Below are 11,478 nucleotides of genomic sequence, written 5' to 3'. Positions count from 1 at the left end.
TTGTTTTACATTTTAATTAATTAATATTATAAAACAATTTTTAATTTTAAGTCGATTTTTTTATTTTGTCAAACAAATTGTTTAAGAATATCGAAAAAGAAACGCCGAAAAATTGTGTCATTATATGATTTTTTTTATAATTAAAACAAAACAAAAAACAAGAAGAAAAAAATGAAATGAAAATGTTTAAATAAAAATAATTTTACAAAAATTAAAAAAATGTAATTGTTTTATTTTATTTATTGGAAAAAAGTAAAGAACTTTTTACTTTCAACGACAGTGGAAACAAAAATATGATACGCCAGAAACTTGGCAGCACCGGCAATGTGTCCCGTACAGCGCCATCTTTTGTAACACAGTATAATCAAAAATAAATATTTGTATTTTTGTCCAGCTAGCCACCAATAGATGGCGTCATACAGTTATAATTTTTTGCCAAATCAAATGCCTAATTTTGAGTTGATTTTCATTTCCCGGTAATAGGTGCCCAGCAGCGAACAGTAGGTATATTTTGGAACATGATTGAATTCAAATGCAAATAATTCAGAGACTACTTAACCAATTTCCAAAATTTTTACAGAAAAGGTTAAAGGAAATTTTTATGTTTCATTACATATGGACAGTACATACATAAACTAATGTCATATAAGAGAAAATTAGCATTATGTAAAAGCTTCGAGATAAATAAAATTTCGCTGATTTTTTTTTTTGTAAAATGAAAACATAGTAGTATATACGTTAGTATATTTGATTTGGGCAGCCTGTGCTATAGCCTAAAAACAAATAATAGATCAGTTAAAAAGGCCTAGAAATATATTTATCAACAAAAATCAAAAAAAATATATTTATCAAAAAATGAAAAATTGTCAACAGTTCATATAACAACCATGGGCCCTGGATTAAAAATCTTCAGAAAGAAATCTTTAATTTGAAATAATACGTAAGGTCCCGGTAATTATACCCTCAGCCTTATGACTAATGCGGTATATACTCTTTGATACGGTGAAAATGTGCCTCATCGAAATATTAGCTTCTTTGGATCAAATCCGTATCAGAAAATTTGGAGTCGATGTACAAATGTCCGTCCGTCCGTTGTCCGTCTGGACGGCTGGTGCGCTCGCGATAACTGTCGAAGGGAATAATCGCTTTCATCCAAACTTTGCACATCTTATTATTTCTTCCAAACTTAGTTCACGTTCAATATTGTGCAAAAAATTATTTTATAATATCATGTGAACGGACTATCATATTTGAACTAAACTTTGTACAACGTATTATCTTAACCAAGCCTGGATGTAGTCCGAAGATGGGACCCATTGGTCCACTCCTTCTGGTACCTCCCCCACAAAGGGTCAAAATTTTCAATATTTATAAATCCAATATCAGGCGAATGGAATGTCCGATTTGGACCAATTATTACACAACCTATTATCTTTACCAAGTCTAGATCAAGCTTGAAGATGGGACCCATTGGTCCACTCCTTCTGGTACCTAACCCACAAAGGGTCAAAACTTTCAATATTTATAAATCCAAAATCAGGCGAATGGAATATCCGATTTGAATCAAACTTTGCAAAACCTGTTATCTTTACGAAACCTAGATAAAGTTTGAAGATGGGACCCATTTGTCCACTCCTTCTGGTACCTCACACACAAAGGGTTAAATTTTTCAAAAATTTATAAATCCCATATCAGGCGAATGGAATGTCCGATTTGAATCAAACTTTGCCCAATATATATTCTTTACCAAGCCTAGATCAAGTAGGAAGATGGGACCTATTAGTCGACTCCTTCTGGTACCGCCCCCGCAAAGGGTCAAAATTTGCAATATTTATAAATCCAATATCAGGTGAATGGAATGTCCGATTTGAATCAAACTTTGCACAACCTAGATAATCCTAGATCAAATTCGAAGATGGGACCCATTGGTCCACTCCTTCTGGTTCCTCCCCCACAAAGGGTCAAAATTTTCAATATTTATAAATCCAATATCAGGCGAATGGAATATCTGATTTGGACCAAACTGTGTACAACCTTTTATCTTTACGAAGCCTAGTCCGAAATTGGGATCCGTCCGCCCTCTTCTGTAGATTTTATTTGAATAGCCGAATTGATCAACAATAAATCTGAAACATCTTTGATAAAAACATATACCTTATAAAAAATGTATAATAACAAATGAATAATAACACCCTCCTATATTTCATAAAAAGAGGAAGGAATTTGTGAAAATCTTAATAATAAAAATCAATTTCAGCCAAAATACCACGAGCATGCCTACAGCACCCTATCCTTTTCATGAAATAGTTGCATATCCAATTTGCTACCACCCTATGACCTCGATTTTTAGATTTTTAGTAAAAATATTAATGTTATATTTTTACTAAAAATCTAAAATTTTTTTCTATACTTTATAGAAAAAGCGACGGCTTGATAAATTTAGCCGTGGGACTACAAATCGACTATACTCCCTCATTTAACAAAAAATTACTTGATATTTTAAATACCTTTAAACTTTCGCATAAGGTAATTTTTTTTCTTACATAACATAATTTATATTTGTATTGTAATATCTAATAAAAAAATCTTTGGAATTCCCTCTAACCATTCCTGTAAAATTTTTGAAAATCGGTTAAGTATTTGCTGAGTTATTTGTATTTGAATTCAACCATGTTCCGAAATATACCTACAGTTTGGTGCTGGGCACCTGTTACCTAAAAATTAAAAAACACACAAAAATCTAGATTTTATAAATGAGATTTTTTCATAGCGGCTGCTGGTTCGTTCGTATAGAAAATTATATAGGGTACTTTTAGGTCAAGAGATTATGTATTATTATGATAGGTGATTTACTGTAAAATAATAATACATACATATGACACAATAGCCATTATGAAAAAACTTAAATCAAGTTCGAAGATGGGACTCCTTCTGTTATGTACCTTCCGCACAATGTTATATTCCAGACTTGCTTAGGGCATCGTTTTTTACATTTAACACAAACATTACTCGACATTTTAAATATCTTTAATATTTCACACAATGCAATTTTTTGTTACATAATATAAGTTTATATGTGTCAATATGTAATAAAACTTAAGAATTCCCTTTAACCATTTCTGTAAAAATTTTGAAAATCGGTTAAGTAGTCGCTGAGTTATTTGCATTTGAATTCAACCATGTTCTGAAATGTACCTACTGTTCGGTGCTGGGCACCTGTTACCTGAAAATGAAAAACTAAGCAAAAATCTAGATTTAAAAAATTACCATTTCTCATGGTTGCTGCTGGTGTGAAAATGAAATTATAGCATACTTTTAAGGCCAACACAGTCTGTATGTAGTCAGATTTTTAAATTGATATATGTACAAATATATGGGTAATATCTGAGACACAGGAGCAATTATGAAAGAAAAATTACCCTATTTCAAAACCTCGATTTTGGTATGGTTTCCCATTTTCAGGTAATAGGTGCCCAGCACGGGACAGTAGGTATATTTCGAAACATCGTTAAATTAAAATGCAAATAGCTTAGCGAATACTTAACCGATTTTCATAAAATTTGCACAACTGATTATAGGGAATTCCCAAGTTTTATAGGGAATTCCCAATTAGGTTAAAAGAAATTTAAAATATCGACTACCTTTTTTGTTAAATGTAGATACATTAGTATATTCGACTTGGACAGCATGAACTGCATCCTATATAAATAACAGATTTATTGAATAGTCGACGGCTTGAAACATAACTGATGTGTTTTTTATAAACTATGGAATATTATATTTTTAAAGATCGATCGAGGCACACCTTTTGAAATTAAGACATCTCTCTTATCTTAAACACATATTTTTTATTTTTCATTCCAGGTTCTTGTGAATTTTATATGCTCGGATATCCGTATGAGGACAATTGACTACGAATATGTTTCAATTACGGCAGGCCCTCCTATAAAGATAATTATATCTTTTGGAATTATCCTGTTCTCTTCATCATAAAATTGAACAAGAACGGATTGGAATACTATACGAGACGAAATAAGTCGCTTTAGTTGTTAAGATAATTATTATGTATTGCAATTAATATTTTTTAAATGTATGTATAATTTTTTTACAAAGAATATTTAATAAAAATTTCAAATTTACTAAAAATATTGTTTGTTTTTATTTACGAATTCAAATATGGTAAGTATACATGCCCCCAAGCGTGCCGCATGAATTTATGAGATGACGCCACAATTTTTCTTTTGCCTGGTTTGGTGCAGTTTTTGAGCAAATTTCACAAAAATACCAGGCGCCCAGAATAAAATAGGAAGTAGCCCGCCAAAATAAAAAAAATGTAGAAAAAATTGCATCTGGCAACGCCGTACGAAGAAATTTCAAAATTTGTAGCATACTTTTAGGCGCTTGATTTTTTTCGCTGGCAGGGTATTGCCAGATCGAAAATTTTAATTTTTTGGCGGTCAACTTGCTATTTTATTCTGGGCGCCTGGTATTTTTGTGAAATTTTGCAAAAATGCGTAACATTTTGTTTTAATTCATTGGGAGCCAGGATAGGGATGTGTCGTGACCGTTTTACAATGAAATACTACTAAGCTACTAATATTACCAAGGTACTAATATTGAGAACCCCCCACTAACAGATTTTTTGACATCCATAAATAAATGAAAGTCTTTTTAATATTTGTTTTCAAATCTTTTTGTTTTATTTCAATATTCAATCAATTAAGTACAAACGAAAAAAATGAACTACATACACTACTTATTTGAAAGTAATTAATACAATAGTGGTGTACGGGAAAGAATGATGAATGAAGACAGGCTTAAAGTTTGGAGTTGTATTTTCTTTCGGAAATTGTCAGGCATCCAAAACAGGTAGTTAGGAAAATAAACTGTGGGCTTTCAGATCGGTAATATATACCAGGGTTGATGAAATAGACCAAAAACATTATTTTTGTCGTTTTTCCGGTCGCTCTAGACGCCGCAATTATGACCCGAACATCATGAAGTAAGCTGACCAAGGAACACGAATATCCTGTTCCTGTGTGAAAAGTGGCAAAATTTTGCATTTTAAGTTTTTTAGTTAATATAAATTAAATATTCCATAGTTTATAAGAAAACATCAGTTGTGTGTAAAGCAGTCAGCACAGACTACTAAAATCGACTATACTGATTTATCTACATTTAAAAAAATTCGATATTTTTTAATATCTATAAACTTTCACATAATGCTAATTTTCTCTTATATAACACCATATTATATATGTATTGTCAATACGAAATAAAACATTAGAATTCCCTTTAACCTAATATGTAAACATTTTATAAATCGGTTAAGTATTCGCTGACTTATTAGCATTTGAATTCAACCATGCTCCGAAATATACCTACTATTCGGTGCTGGGCACCTATTACCTGAAAATGAGAAACCACACAAAAACCGAGTTTTTAAAAACGGAAATTTTTCATAATGGTTTGTAAAGAAAATTATAGCATACTTTTAGGTCAAACACCATCTGTATGTAGTCAGATTTTTAAATTGATAGGTGATTGTTGTTGATATATACATACACAGTATGTAAAGTTATGTATAAAATTGCCGCTTTAAAAAACCGGGGTTTTTTGTGGTTTCTCATTTCAGGTAATAGGAGCCCAGCACCGAACAGTAGTTATTTTTCGATCATTATTGTGTTCAAATGCGAATAACTCTGCAACTACTGAACCGATTTTCATAAATTTTGCACATATGGTTAGAGGGTGTTCTAAAGTTTTATTACATCTTGACAATACATTTATACACTTATGTTATATAAGAGAAAATTAGCATTATGTTGAAAAAAAAAATTATCAGCAAAATTCAGATGGTAAAAATAATAAAATAAAAAAATTGTCAATAGTTCATATAAAGCCCAAGGGTCCTGGTATTTGCAAAACCTAACCTAAAAGAAATTACTTTTATTTGGTATATTTGGGTCTTGGGAGAATAAACTAGGCACTATATAAAGATCCCACATTATTTTCATTTATTTGTTTTTTAAAGTTCCATATTTAAGCAGATTCTAACAATTTTCAATTTAAGTTTCTGTAATTTGGCATTTCTGCGTGCTTGCGGATAAATACCCCCTTCGAAGAAATGTTCAGTGAAAGGCCTTATTTTGAAATATCTCCCAATGTCCCAGTATTTTTTTTTTTATTGAAACACCTGCCCAAAATTTCAAATATCATTTTCAGATAATAGTAATCGGCGAAGAGAGCTTACTAGCTGGGTATTTAATATAAGCTATAAGCATTTTGTTACCTGTGGGCAACATTGGACCACAAAGGGTTAATTTCTGCATCGACGGATGATACTTTATAAACTGAGCATATTCTATCTAGGTTACAACTCCTTATATACATACAATATATATTCTAAATCTTTCTTATTCTAGATCAGTCTCAACGACTACTTTCGAGTATTTTCTTTAATTCAACTAACCATGCTTATAATGTAACTTATCAATGTGGGGTTCTCTAACTAAAATAAATGTGTAGCCAATCATGCAATCAATCACAATATTATACAATATGCCATAATGTACCGTAAGACAGTCCTAAATTCTGAGAACGACGGGGAATCGACATATTCGGGTCTTTGGAAAAACTTTCAGTTGTAACCGCTTCAGTCTCTTCGAATAAATTTACAACCCAGTGGGAAAAAGTATTCAATGGTAAACGAACGGGTAATGCACAGCCACTATGATTTATTGATTACAGTATGCATTATCCGTAACACGCTGCATGTCCTACGAAAGTAATATATTCCCATATACTATCCATATAATGCATAATGTAATCGATGAGTCATAATATATTCTTTTATAGGTCCTTAGTAATATGTGAAATAATTCATTCTCAGGGTTTCATTAAATAAATTGTTGGTGTAAATGAGAAACATTTGTTTTTATTCATATATTTTATAATTACAAATATAATGATTTTACATATAGTTTTAAAAGGAAAGTAAAATGTATTCACAGAATATTTTTGGGCACAGGCAATACAAATATTTCCATTATTGTTATCTGAAAAAATGTTGCAATAATAAAAATTTAGAAAAAGGAATATTTTATTATGATTTCATTACTTACATTTTTTAAGGTCAGATTCTAATTGATGGGATTGCTGTCCAAGGAGGGTATCCAGTTTTTTTGGAATTGTGTTAAGGATTAATAATTTCACAATTTGTATTTTTTTTTTCTTTTTTCACTTCGTTTACACCACGTTTTTTATTCTTTTTTGCTAATAATTTTCCACCGGCTTTAACAAAGTACACGACAAAGACAAAACTGAAAAATTGTTACTCCGACATGAGAAATTCGACAGATAACGGGACCTCAAAAATAAAAATCAAGAAAAAAGTGAAAAATTTCATTACCTTATCGTATCCTTTGGGAAACGAGTAGGTAATTTGTACGAATTTTTTGTCAATTGAAATTACCCTCTCGTTACCTTTGGGTTATATTATATAATGTATCATCTATAATGTCTTTAATAATTTAACTTTTTGTATAATTATATTATTTTCTCGATTCTTCCAGATACATTATATAATGTAATTATTATATTGCATTACTAAATCGATTCTCAATGTAATACGTTCTCACTTTTCCCACTGGGAACTTTGCAAATTACTTGCTCCTCTTAAAACACGATATGTGGCTGTGGAAAAATCATCATTTTTGTAGCAGGTCCTGATAATATTTATGTGTTGTTAAGCGATCCCTTCTCCTCAATGTCAGACTTTCAACTGAAAAAAATAAAAATTGGGTTAACAAGACAGTTCCACAGAAGTCGCATTCTAGTCCCATACTATTGCAACCACAAAATGGATAAACCTGTATAAAATACAGTAGATATCGGATATAAGAAACTCAAAAAGCCGGCGATTTTCTTATATGGAATTATCGGATATAAGAAAGTTGTTTCTTATATGCGTAGATACGCATATAAAAGTACTAAATTACTAAATTAAAATCACAGTTTGACTAAAATAGGTGCGTATGTTTCTATTCATATAAATACTATTCTTTCAAATGCAATTAAAAAGTATTTTATTTTATTACAACATTTTCAATTTTAAAAAATTGTTAAATATGTTAAATATTTTCTTATATGAAACGTTTTCTAATACCTTTGTCAGCATTGGTGTTTGACAAACATGTCTTATATCAGTGTTTTTCTTATGCGCGTTTTTCTTATATGAAGCTATGTTTACATTGATGATATGTAAAAAGGCTCGGTGTTTTTGATAATCTCTCTTATATGCGATTTTTTTCTTATATGAGATGTGCTTATATCCGATATCTACTGTATTTGAAAACTCGGAAATTATGGGTCTGAACCAAATATTAGAGACGAAAATACATACATTTTCCTATAGTAATATTATATATTTTATAAATAAAAACATCTGTTTTAATTTATATTGTATATATTACGTTTTTTGTTTTTTATTATTGTATAAATTATTTCAGCTTAGATTTTTCGACAAGAAAAAAGTTTTAAAAATTAAATAAAAAAATGTTTGTTGTTTGCATTCATTGCCGTCGAAGGTGTGGTTTCTTCTTGTTGTTGTGGTTTTTTTTTTGGTTATTGATAATATCATTTTTTTATTATACGGTTTTTGATTTAATTTTTCTTTTCTGTGTTTTTTATTGTTTATATTTAAGACTAAATGAAAACAAAGCTTATAAAATTTATATAAATAGGATTGATTACACAGTTGATTAATTGTTTTTTGTTTTTACTTTTGTTTTTGTAAATATGCGTTTCATTGCAGGCTTCTAAGAAAAACAAGAACCTTATGCTCTCAAGGATAATCAAAATTAACTTATTGTAAACATTTTCGTTTTTTTGTTGTTGTAATTTATGCATATATATAAAAAATTTATACATAATTAAAACATATTACATAAAAAGGTATTTTTATTATTTTTTTAATACAAAAAAAGAGACTTTCTTCATTCACATTTTCCATTTTAAGGTTTTAATTTAGGATGATTTTTACGAAAAATACATACATACATATATGTGCATATGTTGAATGAATTATTTTCTGTTGAAAGTTTTGATTGGTTGTTGTAGATGGTACACTTTTTTTCTTAAAAACAAAAAAAAAAACAATTACATTTAAAAAAAGTATGAAAAGCTATTTCTTAAAAAATACTACATTTTTAAATAATTAATTTTGCAAATTAAAAAAGAAACATTGTTTTTATTTATTTCATATTTTGTTTTGATCGTTTAGAAAATATTTAAGAGTGGAAACACAAAACAAAGCTGTTGTTTTATTTTGGGTTGTCTTTGTGTTTAAATTAATAGCAACCCCTTTTTGAATTAGTTTGTATAGAAACGATTTATTTGATTTGAAATGAATTGTAATAATAAAAAACTTTGGAAACATCTCGGCTTCATATTGAAAAATCAATTGAGTATATTCATTTTTAAAGTATACTAAAATAAAAGCATATATATTAAAATAATATAATCGCACAGCGATCCTTGAAACTTTGAAGCATATAATGATAAAATTATAGCTCTATTTTAACCAGGATTTCATTTTAAAAAGATCTAGTCTTAGATTTTATACTTGAACCTTTTACCGATATCTCACTAAAATTTATATTTTGGATGAAGTCCTTGTAATCAAAAACGTTTTTAATCGTTTATTAACTATCAGGGATTCTTTTAACACATCTATATTTTAGGTTCAGATAATTTTGAACAACTATTTTTTTACATTTCAAATGTTATAAATCCAAATAAACAATTAATATTTTTAAGTCCAGAATGGCTAGAAATTAAAAACATTCCAATTATCTAAGAATAGCCAAAAAATGTATGTCAATAACAATATTCAACATTTTTTAAACGAAAGATTCAGACTTTTTGGGCCACATTTTGTGACTTGTCATTGGGTGCCAAGTCAGGGTTGTATGGTCTTGAAGGAAGTAACCGATCTCATCCAAACTTTGCACATCATCATATTGCTTTTATACTTAGTTAAGTTTTGAAGATGGGAATTATCGGTCCACTACTTCTGATACCTCCAACACAAAATGGTTAAAATTTCCAATATTTATAAATCCAATATTAAGCGAATTTAAACCAGACTTTGTACAATTTAATATCTTTACTAAGCCTAGATCAAGTCCAAAGATAGGATCCATTGCTCCATATCCATAGTCAAAATTTAAAATAATTATAAATCCTATATCAGGCGACTTGAACCAAACTTTGCACAACCTATTACCTCTACTAAGCCTAGATCAAGTCCAAAGGTGGGAACAGTCGGCCATCTACTTCTGGAACCTTCCCCACAAATGGTCAATATTTAATAAACTTATAAATATAATTTGAAGCGAATTGAATATCCGATTCGATCAATAATAAAGCATGTGTGTAATTCCGAAGACCTCTGAAAACCATAGGCTGAGGGTACATATCTGTCGGCAACACCGACTGATACTTTTTTACTTGTTTTAAATTTCTTTGGACCAACCGAAACGAATATTTTGAGCCATTTGAGCTTTTTTTCGAACACATGTCAATGGAATATTGAATGAGCTGAGTTTAAAATTATTATTGTGTTTATTGATTCATTTATTCCCGTTAAAGGGCTGGATTTTAATACGTAGCGCTAGCTATAGTCAAATTTAAATAAACGAGCTCTATTTTGATAATTCATTGCCCTTCTCAGAAAGCTAGATGTTTAATATTCCATAGACGACGTCAGACCAAAATCGAACAATTGTTTCAATAGATTGAATTATATATACTATAATATTTACCATTGCACAAACTTGAAGATATAAAAAAGTATCAGTCGATTTTGCTGGAAAATATATACCCTCAGCCTGTGACATATGTTGCATACACTTATCCAGGCTTTTGTATGCTATTTTGGGCAGTTTGAGGAATCAGTCTAGTTGGATGAAAGAACGTTTTAATATTTTTTTTAAAATTTTCAAAAATTGTTGAAATTTGTGATGGAGGTACCAGAAATGAATTTTAACTCTTTGTGGATGAGGAAACAGAAGGATCTGGCATATAGATAGATTTCGTAAAGATATTACAATGAGCAAAGGTCCAGATTAGACCATATCGGACTCTTGATATTGGACTTAGAAAACTAACACACAGTGTGGAGGGAAATACCAGACAGAACGGTTGGACCGATTGGCTCATATTTGAGCATGTGTAAAGATTGGAATGCAATATTTCAACGAAAAATTTGTTATGGAATATACCAAAAGGAGTGGACCGATAGGGTCAATCTTCAAACATGCTTTCAGTTTAGAAAAAAATTACTATGTGAAAAATTTGTATAAAATCGGTTACACCATTTGAGGGTCAACAGATTTGCACAAAATCGACTCTGAAATGTATTTTTACAAATATAAAGGCTATTTTTTTCGTATAGAAAAAATCGACAGATTCGTA

Source organism: Musca vetustissima, unplaced genomic scaffold (assembly GCF_032173495.1).
Source record: "Musca vetustissima isolate MV318-11 ecotype Yass unplaced genomic scaffold, APGP_CSIRO_Mvet_v1 utg3640, whole genome shotgun sequence".
Classification (NCBI taxonomy): Eukaryota; Metazoa; Arthropoda; class Insecta; order Diptera; family Muscidae; genus Musca; species Musca vetustissima.
This window is presented reverse-complemented; position numbering follows the sequence as displayed.